This window comes from Saccoglossus kowalevskii, chromosome 18, assembly GCF_978046115.1.
Source record: "Saccoglossus kowalevskii chromosome 18, keSacKowa6.1, whole genome shotgun sequence".
Classification (NCBI taxonomy): domain Eukaryota; kingdom Metazoa; phylum Hemichordata; class Enteropneusta; family Harrimaniidae; genus Saccoglossus; species Saccoglossus kowalevskii.
In genome coordinates this window covers 15,921,523-15,936,405 of record NC_140658.1, presented here as the reverse complement: position 1 = coordinate 15,936,405, position 14,883 = coordinate 15,921,523, and the positions used below count along the sequence as shown (strand labels likewise).

Below are 14,883 nucleotides of genomic sequence, written 5' to 3'. Positions count from 1 at the left end.
TTATTTAAGGAGGGGGAAGGGTGTAGGAATTCTCTGTCTGTTATCTTATCCAAAAACGTAGTTTTCCACATTGTAACGTCGTTAAACCTGACGCGACATAATGACACATTAACCAACAGATTTACAGAAGTAAAAACAAATATTAAAACCGTATACAACCTAGTAACCAGTTTGAAATTGTATGACATAAGTGAGTAGTTTCAACCCCAACAGAAAACTTACAGCAAATTTCATGCAATATGGAAATGCAATCACATGCGAACTCGAAAACTAAACTAACGTCTTTAGTGAAACTATTCTTTCAAACAAGAAGCAAAGTTACTATTTCATTGTTGATGTGTAATATATATCTGGAGTTACCATACCTCTGTATTACCTACGCCAATTACAGATACACGGAACTATTAAATCGTTTTGGTCATGTCGGACTGGCCAATAATACCATTTGGTGTCTTCTAGTACTGGAGTATTGACTTTTACACAATTATAAGAACAGCTCAGAAAAGAAAACCAAAAACAATCCCAACTTTTATCAACAATGGCGTGACCATGGCGTGCAGTCTTATGCCTAGCAACAATTTATCATTAACAAGGGTTAACAATGTTATTGCCTGATTAGTTAAGGAGGGGGAAGGGTGTAAGAATTCTTTGTCTGTTATCTTATTCAAAAAAATCGTTTTCCACATTGTAACGTCCTTTAACCTGACGCGACATAATGACACATTAACCAACAGATTTACAAAAGTAATCAAAGAAAGCTTAGAAAGAACTCCCGTGTGCTGAGAGTATTGAAGACACATTAAAAATTAATTCAAAATTACTTGTACATGAGATATTGATAGAAAAGCTGAAAACTAATTATGTACATCAGGTAACTAATATGAACAGAACAGAACAAAAAATTATGAATTATTATGCTAATTAGAGAATTAATATGAACAAATTTTAACCCAAAATTAATCAGGCCTGTCTATTGTCCTAGAGCATTTATGTACCAAATTTTATTCAAATGTGATGATCAGTAATTGAGATATCAGTGTTAATTAATTATGTTAATTAGGAGATTAATAAGCATAACATATTTACCAAAAACTAATTGGGTTTCTGCATAGTTCTCTTTAAAAGTTTCATTAAAATCCAATTTGTGGTTCTTTATATATCAGTGGAACATTATGCAAATTAGGTAATTAATATCCAATTAAAACTAATTAGGTCTCTGCATAATCCTAGAAGATCTATGTAGCAAGTCTCATTGAAATATGATGATTACTACTTGATATATCAAAAGCTGAAAATTAATTAATTATGCAAATTAGATAATTAATATGTACTCATATTACCCTAAAAACTATCAGGTTTGTGCAGTGTCCTATGACATCTATGTACCAAGTGTCATTGAAATGTGATGATTACTACTTGAAATATCAAAAGCTGAAAATTAATTAATTATGCAAATTAGCTAATTAATATATACTGATATTAGCCTAAAACTATCAGGTCTGTGCAGTGTCCTATGATGTCTATGTACCAAATTTCATTGAAATGTGATGATTACTACTTGAAATATCAGAAACTGAAAATTAATTAATTATGCAAATTAGGTAATTAATATGTACTCGTATTACCTTAAAAACTATCAGGTCTGTGCAGTGTCCTATGACATCTATGTACCAAGTGTCATTGAAATGTGATGATTACTACTTGAAATATCAAAAGCTGAAAATTAATTAATTATGCAAATTAGGTAATTAATATGTACTCATATTACCTTAAAAACTATCAGGTCTGTGCAGTGTCCTATGACATCTATGTACCAAGTTTCATTGAAATGTGATGATTACTACTTGAAATATCAAAAGCTGAAAATTAATTAATTATGCTAATTAGGTAATTAATATCTACTGATATTACCCAAAAACTATCAGGTCTGTGCAGTGTCCTATGACATCTATGTACCAAATTTCATTGAAATGTGATGATTACTACTTGAAATATCAAAAGCTGAAATATAATTAATTATGCTAATTAGGTAATTAATATGTACTCGTATTACCCTAAAAACTATCAGGTCTGTGCAGTGTCCTATGACATCTATGTACCAAGTGTCATTGAAATGTGATGATTAGTACTTGAAATATCAAAAGCTGAAAATTAATTAATTATGCAAATTAGGTAATTAATATGTACTCATATTACCCTAAAAACTATCAGGTCTGTGCAGTGTCCTATGACATCTATGTACCAAGTTTCATTGAAATGTGACAATTACTACTTGAAATATCAAAAGCTGAAAATTAATTAATTATGCTAATTAGGTAATTAATATCTACTGATATTACCCTAAAAACTTTCAGGTTTGTGCAGTGTCCTATGACATCTATGTACCAAGTTTTATTGAAATGTGATGATTAGTACTTGAGATATCAGTGGAAAAGCCAAAAATTGATTAATCATTATGCAAATTAGGTAATTAATATTGCACAGATTTTTACCCAAAACTAATCAAATCTGCGCATTAGTTTGGAGCATCTGTGTGCCAAGTTTCATCAAAATCCAATGAGTGGTTCTTTAGATATCAGTGGAACAGTCATGAAACAGCCAAAAATCAGCTAATTATCATGCAAATTAGGTAATTAATATGCATGGATTTTTACCAAAACCTAATCAAATCTGCGCATTGGTCCAGAGCATCTATGCACCAAGTTTCATCAAAAACTGATGTATGGTTCTTGAGATATCAGTGGAACAGACGGACACACATACACACACACATACACACATACAGACAAACTAACTGCAAAGACTCCCTTTTTGTGCTTCGCACACGGGAGTCAAAAACTAAATTGAAATATTAAAACCGTATAGCACCTGGTAACCAATTTGAAATTTTATGACATATTTGAGTAGTTTCAACCCCAACAGAAAACTTACAGCAAATTTCATGCAATATGGAAATGCAATCACATGCGAACTCGAAAACAAACTAACGTCTTTAGTGAAACTATTCTTTCAAACAAGAAGCAAAGTTACTATTTAATTGTTGATGTGTAATATATATCTGGAGTTACCATACCTCTGTATTACCTACGCCAATTACAGATACACGGAACTATTAAATCGTTTTGGTCATGTCGGACTGGTCAATAATCCCATTTGGTGTCTTCTAGTACTGGAGTATTGACTTTTACACAATTATAGGAACAGCTCAGAAAAGAAAACCAAAAACAAACCCACCTTTTACCAACAATGGCGTGATCATGACGTGCAGTCTTATGCCTAGCAACAATTTAATCATTAACAAGGGTTAACAAATTTTATTGCCTGATTATTCAAGGAGGGGAAGGGTGTAAGAATTCTTTGTCTGTTATCTTATTCAAAAACGTAGTTGTCCACATTGTAACGTCCTTAAACCTGACGCGACATAATGACACATTAACCAACAGATTTAGAGAAATAAAAACAAATATTAAAACCGTATACCAACCTAGTAACCAATTTAAAACTTTACAACATATGTGAGTAGTTTAACCCCAACAGAAAACTTACTCCAAATTTGATGCAATATGGAAATGCAATTACATGCGAACTCGAAAACAAATGGTTAATCATTAATTAATAAGGGTTAATGTTGACACATACCTGATATGCTAGAGAATATCAAATGATTTCAAATGATCATGGCCACGCTTGTACAGAACATTTGATTGTTACCTAGATATTTTAATGACAAAAATGTTATATGCTACATTAAGGATTAAGAAGATTCAAGTTCAGGAAAGGAGGAGAGTGTACCAATACGAACTGGCTAAATTGGCGGGGAAACAAACAAATCATAGAAAGGAAAATGTATAGACAACGTCAATCCTTTGTTCTGCTGAAATTTCTAAATTATCAGATTATAAGAAAAGAAAAAATGTACTAGTATAAGAAGAAGTTAACTAACTATAAAGTCATGAAACCGGGAAAAAATACATAGCAAGGTTAAGTGGATGTTTGAACAGGTGGATAGAGCTCTTTAGATTTGGCATAGATCAAGTGGTGATGAGCCAAATATTTGAAACTAAAAACTACTTGATTATGTGTCATCCTCATTTGTGTCCTTGTACGAAAGTACTTGATTTAGATGAAGCCACTGATGCGTCTCATCAGTGTCAAGAGTTAAATAGTAAAGTAGCAGTTTCATAGGAATCACAGTCTAACATGTCCTCCTGATTACTCAACTTTGGTGAAATTTCAACTGCCAATGCAAAGAGTAATCATTTGGCTTAACCAAACATTACTTGCCTTTGCTGTAAACGAAAGAACCAAACTATAAAAATATTCCATGCAGCTAGGTATGCATTCGGTAAACTATTTACAGTGATGGTAATGCGTTCAATATAGTCTACTTAACTAAGTCACTGAAAGTCTTGCTCCAGATTCTATTAAGGCACAGTCAAAGAATACAATGAGATACACTCCACAGAGGATCCCTGCAGTGGTAAAAGCCATAGTTAATGATCATGTAGTGTTACGTTATAATGCGTGTAGTATGGTTGTAATCAGAAACGATTTTTCTGCCTAAACAATGAAATAATGAGTGTATTGAATGGTACATGTTTATATGAAAATGGAGGCTCAACTTTTCACATTTCTTACTACATGGGTCGTGTAGTGGCAGTATGTACAAAGGAGACATTATATGATTTTTTAATCATTGGGAAAATCATAGGTGCAAGAAAACCCGGCAATCCAGACCATTCATAACAGACAAGCTCGGAGTGGTGGTTGGACTGATAAAGGGAGAACAACGATATCCTCGTGAAATACCACCTATACAAGGAATATGCAAATAAATTCGAAGGTGGTGATTTATTCATTGCAATTGTAATAATATAATGCATGTGCAATTGTAAAGGTTCCACGGGTAAACAGAAAGAATACCACTGATAATTCAGATGTTCTACAGCATGTTGATGAGGTCATTCGTATTTGAAAAGGACAGGAGGTGAATGAGACCACACCCACCTGCACTAATAGCACTCAAATTATGACTAGAAGTCAGACAGAAGCACAGCACAATAAAATGACTCTTGGTAAAAAAGAGTGTTGGTGCAATGTGACAATGTGAATGAGACTCATCTCAAGATGGTCTGCCACATCTTACGAGAAAGTGATAATGTACAGGAGGTATCAATCCCCCCCCCCCGTCGAGCATGGTAGAGAAATAACGTTCATTTTTAAAAATAAATCGAGACTTTAGAATCAGGAAAACTTCTGTTAAATTGGCACTTCATGCAGGATGACATCCCACATTATAGTCATGTGACAACTAGGCAAAATAAAAAAGGCGCCACTTAAGGCTATGTTTTTGAATTGCATCCCTTTCAGACGAGCAGTGGTCGATTTGATAGGACCTAAAGATCGGGGAAATGTGCGATCACATAACATTTGTTAACAAAAAAGGAAAACATAATCATTAAGATTGAACAAATTTGACTAAAGTCAACTCCGGGTGTCCAACTATCAATTATCAACGTACATAGGAAGTAAGTAAGAAGGAGCCGGAAATAGCATTTGTTAACAAAAGTGAGAGAAATATTTATTAATATTAGAGAAATTAAATATCATCACAAAGTGAACAAATCTGACTAAGATCTGACTAAAGAATTACTTATGAAATATCAAAGCATCTGACTAGCTAGTATTGAAATAAGATTCTACACAGTGTACAATAACATTTTGTAAACATATTCATCACGATATAATCACGAAATGAACAAATTCAAGGAAGTTTCACCAAATGTATATATATCTTCAAGACAAGGTCAAAATGTGAAAATGTTGATGCAGATAATGGACGATCAGTTAATATCATCAACTCCACTCGACGAAATTGCAGTGGTATTGAAAGACAAAAAACTACAATTCATATATTGCACTTTTTTATTTACATATAAGGAGACTTCAAGGTAGTTCAGGTTTCTTGCCATTCCAATTGCTGTATGGTTGGAACGTAGGGGTCTAATAATTGTTTTACATATGTGTATGTGGTGAATTTGAGATTCATGTGTAGGCCATGGGCATTGATAACTCGTTATATACAGCATTTATTTCGAATTTGGACCAATTATACTTTGATATTAATAATGACATATGTGATCAACTATTTTGGGGATATAGTATTTATGTTGTACGGCTATCCTTGGCACAATTTTAAATGGCTAAAGGTCACAGAAAAAATGGGATTGTTTAGTTTTTTTATACCTTTGAACAAGCATTGCACAGGAATCCACATTTTACATTCGTGAGATTATACATTATTAACTTGATCTTGTCTATACGATGACTGTGAAAAATGGGGAATACTCGGTGTACTTCGGTGTAGCCATTTTGGCTTTAATCATTGAAGTAACAAATCAGTTTTATCACAACTTGGCATTTATTACAAGCTAGTAACCTTAAAGTGCCTGTGAAATGGCTGCTATTTTCACGCCTAAAATTATCCATTGATACATAAATATTATTATTCTTTCATGTTTCTAAGCATGAATTATTTTTTTAAGTGAAAAAATGTGTTTTAAACTCAATCTACGGCAACTTTGTTTTTGTGTATTTTCAAACGAGGCTCCTCATTAACTTCTTATTTGCATACAGAAATTCCCCTTGTGACGTCAGAAGGGGAAGTCGCATGGCAGCTTGCATTGCCGATACGTGTAAATAAGGCAAATTTCTTCTGCAGTTTTCTCGTCTTTGACTAAATTTTCACTTATGTACTTGTTCATCGAGGAGGAATGGACCATAATGAACACAGTGTCAATTTTTGTTGCATGGGGTTGAGTTAGATGCGAAATGTGTTCGTTCTGATGTAGCTAGTCACCGTGATCGTCAGCGGCGCACGTTTGTACACTGTCGCTGGACAAAATAGAATTTGACGTCGGAATTATCTCGTTATTGAGCAGGTTACCAGGCACGTCACTACACTGTTTTATTTCATCGATCGTCTGAGTAAAACTTTCAAAATTAAAATAAAAGAGAACATATTTTGACATTCTAAACATTAGACCATGGTGATCACTATAAAATAATTTAATAAACGACAAATCACAGTTACTAAATAAATGACAGCCGCATGGAAATAAATTCAAATTTTGTTGAAATACTAGTAGGTGAACGCGTCGGGTCACGATGAGGGTAAGTTCGTTAAAAGCGGCGTTTAATTGGATAACAAAAATAATCGAGATCGACACACATACAGATAAATTCAGAGGGGATTCGAGTTAGCGTGATCAATGGCGTGATTGTCATAATTATAACATCATATTAAAACTTTATTTGGTAGAAACACATTGACCAAGCCCGGCTTCTTATTTCAGAAATGATTACGCAGATCAAGCTGCAATCATGGAGGTAAAAAAAGAACAGAGGTGTGAATTCGATATTCAACACAAACCACCAAACAATTCAGAAACTTTTAGCCTTCGAAAATGAAAACAATTAGCAGTGTGTAAGGGCTGTGTAATTTCTTGTTTGTCCGACGCTACCTTTTACTTAACAGGGACTAAATGATCTCTATAAAACGATAATCAGGATCGCAAAAAAGTCAACTCATTTGAAACACTTGCCGGACGTCTCTCTCTCTTCTGAAATCCGCCTCGGTTATCATGGTCCGGAATCTATTTCTTTCAAAAGTGTTGCGCCAGGTTTATGTTGTCGGCGTTTCTCTTTACACCTAGTTGTTTTTTTCATGGACGAGGACAGTTTTTCCAAAAAAAGAATCTGAGGTTAAGTGGCTTTCGTCCACTGATGTTGCACCTTCGGATCGATTAGAAACGTCTGATACTTACACTATGACTATACGTTTCACTGCAACTGCCCACAACACAACATCTAAAAACTCTCTCTCTCTCAAAAAAAGAAAATAGACAAAAAAAGAAAGAAAAAAACGCCGACTGAAAAATGTATATCGTTTAAAAGACTACTGAATGACTAGTGTTATTACGGCTCAGGGGTATGACTTCTTTTCACATTTCGGCATTTGGTGGCGCACTTTCGGCGAGAGTCGGAAATCCGGAAACAGTCGACCGTTTGAGGATAGGTGGGCGTGGCTACAACACGAGAAATATCCCAAATTTACTTGGATACGAGTAATCATTTTCAGCAAAAAAATCAATAACTGCCCATTTCAATGGAATACATATCTAAAATGGGAAACGTGAGGGTGGGCATTGCACAGGCACTTTAAATACCATGAAAAATTTCCGGTATAAAACTAATAGTTAAGTTATCTAATATTCACTTAAAATGGTTTGTTCAGGCTGCTGTACACAACAATTACTGACCTGAACCCCAGACATTGATTGGGTAAGTGGAAAAAGTCATCGAACCTTTGGCCTCATACAGGTAAATAAAACCACCCCAGGCTCTTAAATTGGTCTATTGTACCTTGTCACAGATATGTCACAGTAAATCATAGTATAACCTGCAGGATTATAGATGGCATCTGAATATGATGATTTCACCACAGACATCAGTAAAAATATATGATATTGATATATGACTATCTGTTATCCCTATTTGTTCAATATTGAGTTTAGTTATTTGATCCACTCGTGCCAACAGGAAATATACAACGAATAAAGCGATTTTATTCACTAATTAAATTAGGTCGGGTCAGTCAGCCGGGTCATCTCTCCATGGAACGATCTGCTGATAAATATAAGTGGATTGCGCCTTTAATCATCACAGCATGTGTACTAGCGCAAAAGGAAACAGACAGAATTAAGTTCTAAATGCTGATTATGCCTTAATATGTACCAGGTATACATGTTATTTTTTTGTAAAAGTACAATATTGCGGACAAACCTAGTGAGTGATAAACATTACATTGTTTTTCCTTAATAAGCATTGGTATACATGCTGCATAAAACATATATAGTTGAGCGGTTGATAGCACTCATGGGAAACAATTGCCAAAAAAATAAAAAAAGAATTACCCTAAATACACTCTTATGACGTCTGATGTCACATTCCAAGATGTCATCTAAATTATTTCGCTAGTTATCTTTTAAGAGGGGGCCAAAGCATGGTTCTGCGATGTTCGACAATGATAGACAAGTCAAACAGTTCCGTCAATGACTGCCAGTATTTCCATTACATTCCTATAAACATTGATTTAAGCATTGAATACAATGAAGACAACGTGGAAGAACGAAAAAAACCAGCACACTGCTACCCTCATTAAACAATCCTCCCAAAAACACCCATTCACTCCTCCTGGTGGAACACAATATCTGTCTGTTGTATTTTAAATTCAAGACAGATTATTGAGTGGAAACTATGCACGCACATCGTTATTGACAGGGTTAAGTAGCCATAGTGACTCTCAGGTGTACTATGTACCTTTTCATGTGGTCAGTCATAATACACTGTACAAGTGTTTACTTTTAGTGAATTAGATGCAACTGTATTCAACGTTTTTACCACTGGCCTCATTTAGACACCACCTACACCGGTAAAGCAAAGATCATCACGGTAGTGTTATATTTATTTAATATGCTAAGTGAATATTTTAGTTTGTACAATGTTATTGATGATCCTGCCACCTTAACTATAATAAGAAAGTCAACAAAACAAAACATCATCAACTCAGGACATTAACCATAGGCTGGCATTTGCAGCAAGCATGCAAATATATTCTATGTCAAAATGTCATTTGTCATTTCATCCACATTATGTAATGTGTGTTCACAATATACAATAGCTACATTTGTCCAATTGTACACATCATCCCATTCAAATAACACTGTGTATATGCACATCAGTATCAAGGTGACAGATGATGTGGTGAAATAGTCTTTAGCACACTTATCCAGCACATGATTTTTTCAGAGTGTGTGGTAATATCAAGGAAACATTTTAACACTAAACCATTTATGGGAGGGATTCAGGAACCACTATGTTACATGTTACAATTACTTGAAGGCTGTTCACACAATTAAGAAAACGTCTGTGTGGTTTGGCAGTCTTCTCCTCCTTGTTCGACTGTAAAAGCGGGCGTTGTAATTCTTGTGAACATACCTTAGCAAGTGACATGATCAACATGCAAGGCCATTCGTTTTTCAGATTTAAGAAACTTCGCTAAACCACAATTATATGTGGTAAACAGAACAGCTGCTGCTAAGCAGAGTAATTCGGTAATACTGGATGTTTTTTTTTTCTGGCATCAACCTTAACCACAAGTGTACACTGATAAAGAAGTTCCATGTGTCAACGGTTGACTGTACGTAGATTTTCAAACGTTGGTCAGTGAAATGAGTAGTTTTGCCAGAAGATCTTTGTATTTTTCTGGAATATACAGATGCACCCGGAGCATAGTTGTAGGATGATCACTCTTGCAGTTGGTATAGTTGGTAAAGTAGGTCAGGTACAAGCTATGCAACGGGGTGACGACATTCAACTCCAGGGTGATAAATCAGAACAGATAAATATTCTGTAAAATTCCGTAATGATGTTATTATCTAATCATATTTTATTGAAAAAGTCTTCATTGTGTAACTTGTAATGTTCTTCACATTGTGGGCATTCTATTATAATTTATATAGTAGTGTATCCGGCTTGAGTTTTAATACATACTGTTTGTGTGTGTACTGTTTGTGTTGAAGGCCTCATAGTAGTTTGTAAATAAAGCGGTGGAGCCGTACCTGCATGCGTCAAATGGCCATAGCATATCATGATTTACAAACAAGCGTGTAACCATGTGCCTTTGCGTTTTCAGTCCCCGTTCGGACGAAGTCCGAAAACGGGGACTTATAATTCGGTCTCCGTCCGTGCGTCCGTCCGGAGTCATATCTCAGAGTCTCTTGGACCGATTTCGTTCATTCTTTGCATGTGCCTAGTACTTTATGTGGGACATATGCACATGCAGTGGTTTAGCGATACGATTCAAAATGACTGGCAGCCATCTTGTTTTTTGAAAATGTTGTATTTTGGACATGCTTTGTCAGTTTTCATTCAAACTTGGTACATAGATTATACATGTTAGGATACATGTCCAGGACGATTTATTACACAATTGGATCAAAGATGGCCGACTGGCAGCCATCTTGTTTTTTGAAAATGTCATATTTTGTACATGCTTTGTCAGTTTTCATTCAAATTTAGTACATAGATCATACATGTTAGGATACATGTCCTGACTGTCCGTGAGTTCCTGAGTCTGTCTGTCCGTCAGTCCGTGTGTCCAGAGTCATATTTCAGAATTCTGTTGACCGATTCCCTTCATTCTTTGCATGTGCCTAGCACCTTATGTGGGACATATGCACATGAAGTGGTTTAGCGATTCGATTCAAAATGGCCGACTGGCAGCCATTTTGTTTTTGAAAATGTCCTGGCGCGTTTCAACCCTTGGGATATTTTACTATAATAGGGCGTGTCTACATCGCGCGTTAAAATTTGCATATAACATTAGCGCGTAACAAAGTTGTGATAAAGGAAAGAGTGGTATAAACAAGGATCAGTGATTACTTGAAATCGATATAAGGAAGGGGTAAAAGAAAAGTTATATAACAATTTATTATTTAATAATTTATTTAAATACACAAGTTTGTCCAACTCCCTGTGATATCAGTGTGTTTCATAATCAGATCAAAGATGGCCAAATAACGACTGTTTTAATTTTTGGCCATATTACTACTATACAGAACATGTGTTTTGATGAAAATAAACAATCTGTTGTATACGCCACTTGGAACTCAAGTTTCAAGAACAGGCTCGCGACAACCCTTCCGCTTTAATATGATGAGCACAAAGAGAACTTTCAAACATTTAACGGGGACTGTGTCATTTTCAATGACTTGTTATCATGTGGTATTATCCTCGCTTGGAACTCGTTCGCGCGCATGCGCATTTGTTGTCATTCTTTTAATGAATTAAATATGCTTAATGAATTCAAATGAATTTAGTACCTCTAGTCCCATGGAAATATTTTGTTAAAATACTGATACTCTAGTTACGCAGCATAGCGTTGATTACGTGTTATTGTGTAACCACGAACCCACACGCAGGATAGTGAGATTTGTTGTGTGACTGACCTGATTTCCGGGATATCACATTGTTAAATCGTACATACAGTAGTTGAAAGGTTGTAAGGAAGGGGAGGGACGCGTTTGTTGTCTTCTGTTCCATGGTCGCTTCGATTTATTTACGATTAATTCTTGTTAAATAAAGATATTCTGTCCCAATAACAAGTTTATATGATTCTAACAGGGTACTAACATCATATTTTATTTCATGTTAAGAAGTTTACAGCTTAGGGCTGGGAACAATAGTAAGGTAATCTTACCTTACCTTTCTTCTGTGCCCACCTAATCTAATATCAGTAAACAGATTCAGTGTACAGACTTATCTCAGTCTGTCATCATATCGCATATTACTGGTACAAAAAAGTTTAAAGGAATTACATTACGTTAGCTGAACACATGCATAAATAGTTGTCATCGAAGGCGATTGATATGCAAATTACATCTGTCTAACTCATTACAAGTCAAAAGTCGAGACTGTCGTAGAACAATACAAAACTCACGGACAGACGTCGTGATAAAAACACCCTTATAAAGAGAAGAAAAAATTTTCGGCAAAACCGTTTGTTGATCTCGTGGTTTGACTTTTAACGCTACGAGCAGTATGGCGATAGTGGTTCTCATTCTAAAAGTGGGGTGGTTTCACAAGAAACAAAAGACATAATTAGAAATAAATCTTGATTTACGTTACTTCTTGTTTTAATTGGATTAAAACAATTAGATTTGCTTACAACTGGATCGTACAACTGTGTAAACAAAATCAACGAATTTCAACGCTAATTTGGACTGCGAATACTAACTAAAACTGCGTCAGTTCATTGAACCAGGAAGTGTTCAGAACAAAGCAAACAAACTTGAAGAGTTACCTACGTTATAACATTTTCCTACTTTTAAAATTATTGGTAATACACTGGGCCAGTGTAAAATTTATCATCAGACTCACGGCAAGCTGGGCATTTAATGGCGAAGTCATTGCACTGCAAGTTGCAGTCAAATGAGCGGATGCGGTGACGGATTCAAAAGTAAAATAAACAATGGCTTGAAACAAAGGATATAAATATGGATTACAGCTCAACGTCTTCCTTCCGCTACTACCTTCCATTAATAGGATTAATTAATTGGAGTTGAAAACGGCCATACTATAAAAACCATTTATTTTCACTGGCATTTAATTTCACTATTTTGATGATTTTGGCAATTTCACTGGGTTTTCAGTTCACGAAATTTATAGGGAAACAATGAATTATATTGTTATTTTACATGTTCAGATCACTTTAATTTGGCGGATGCCCACTCACGCCGGGAACGGACTGTGGAATGTTTTAATTAGCAACGCCAAGTACCCAAGATGCAAATTAAGAAAAAGCCCTACTCGGACGAACTGTAGTTCCTCAAAGCCAAATTTTATATGTATTCCAATACATATTAATTCCATCCAAATTCTTTGCAATTACTATACTTTATAGTCATAATGCAAAGTGTCAATAATTATTTGCAAATTGGATATCACTCAGAAAAGCAGACAGTTTGGTGTCAGTGTCTATAATCACAGATTCACAGTCACCGCTATTCGTCAATAAACAAATTAAAAGATCCACACACACACACACAAACGAGTCTGACAGCTGACGTAATGGAAGTATGCACTCACGCATCGTATTTCAGTCAAAACGATGTGATCAAAACATTAGCTAATAAACACATGGCGGTATAAGACCCTCTCCGCAGCTCGCGGAATAACACTACTACAACGCAAGTAGCCCTGAGTACAGTCCTGTAGGTTGGCCTCCTTCCGCTGATCATTCGGCCCCCGAATGATCAGCGGAAGGAGGCCAACCTACAGGACTGTACTCAGGGCTACAACGCAAGATGCTTACAAAACTAGCCCTGTGTACATGTCTGTTATCCTGGCCGCTATGTGTGTAGGGTGGCGTAGCGGCCGGAACAACAGACATGTACACAGGGCTAGCTACGAAACCAGTCGACCAATCAACATTCTAAACGTTAGGTGCATCAGGAATAGGACAACTACTGTATTAGTTACACATAAAATAACACGAAAGCTTAAACTAAACACACCACCATACCTGTATAATAATGCCGCTGTCAATCCTTACAACTACAAACTGTCGAACAAACTGACTATTGTCCTAACAAAAAATGTGTTGTTGGTGGCGCTACACCACAAAGATCACTGAATGACTCACTATTTCCGAGAATTGATGATTCCAAGAAATAGACTGAAGTTTCAGAAAGTGAAAGAAAATACTGTAAAGAACGAGTCATAGACTATGGTCGAAATAGCAATGTTCAAACACTTAATGTTGACCGTCAAGTGTAAATATGATGACTGTCCATCTTTGTGTTTTTTGACTGCACTTAAACCCTTTAACCCTAATGAGACCTAATGATATCCTTGTAAAGTAACAATAGCTTGACTAACGGATTTGTTAAAAAATTTAAGCAAGCACCAAACGGTGAAATATCGAAACTGTATGTCACCTATGTAACCAGTATTAAACATTACGTCATATTGAGACTAGGTTCTAACCCAAACAGAAATAGCAAAATTAACGCAATGTGAAAACACAATCACATCCAAACTCGGATACTAAATTAATTTTGTCTTTAGTTAAACCAAATTCCTTCAAAGTCAGTAGCGGTGGCGGGGGTGGCGGGGTGCGTCAGCCCCTTGAAAAAATGTTTGGGGGGTTCACCCCTTCAGAATCAAGCTGAAACCCTTTGTGTCATCAAGATTTGCCCCTCAAAATACAGGAAATAGCGTTTCATAGAGTCTAGATTTAAAAATTTGGCGCAAACTTTA

The 14,883-nt window shown here is 35.6% G+C and overlaps 1 protein-coding gene across 2 annotated transcripts in view; it reads right to left on the bottom strand.

The window, feature by feature from the left end:
* The window catches only part of LOC146731622 (uncharacterized), a 30,142-nt gene extending 15,685 nt beyond the window's left edge, over window positions 1-14,457 (bottom strand). For both annotated transcript variants that reach the window (XM_085492851.1, XM_085492850.1), the window contains exon 1: window positions 14,147-14,457. The gene's annotated coding sequence lies outside the window, so the exon portion shown is untranslated. The remainder of the gene's footprint in view (window positions 1-14,146) is intronic.
* Window positions 14,458-14,883: the final 426 nt, after the last annotated feature.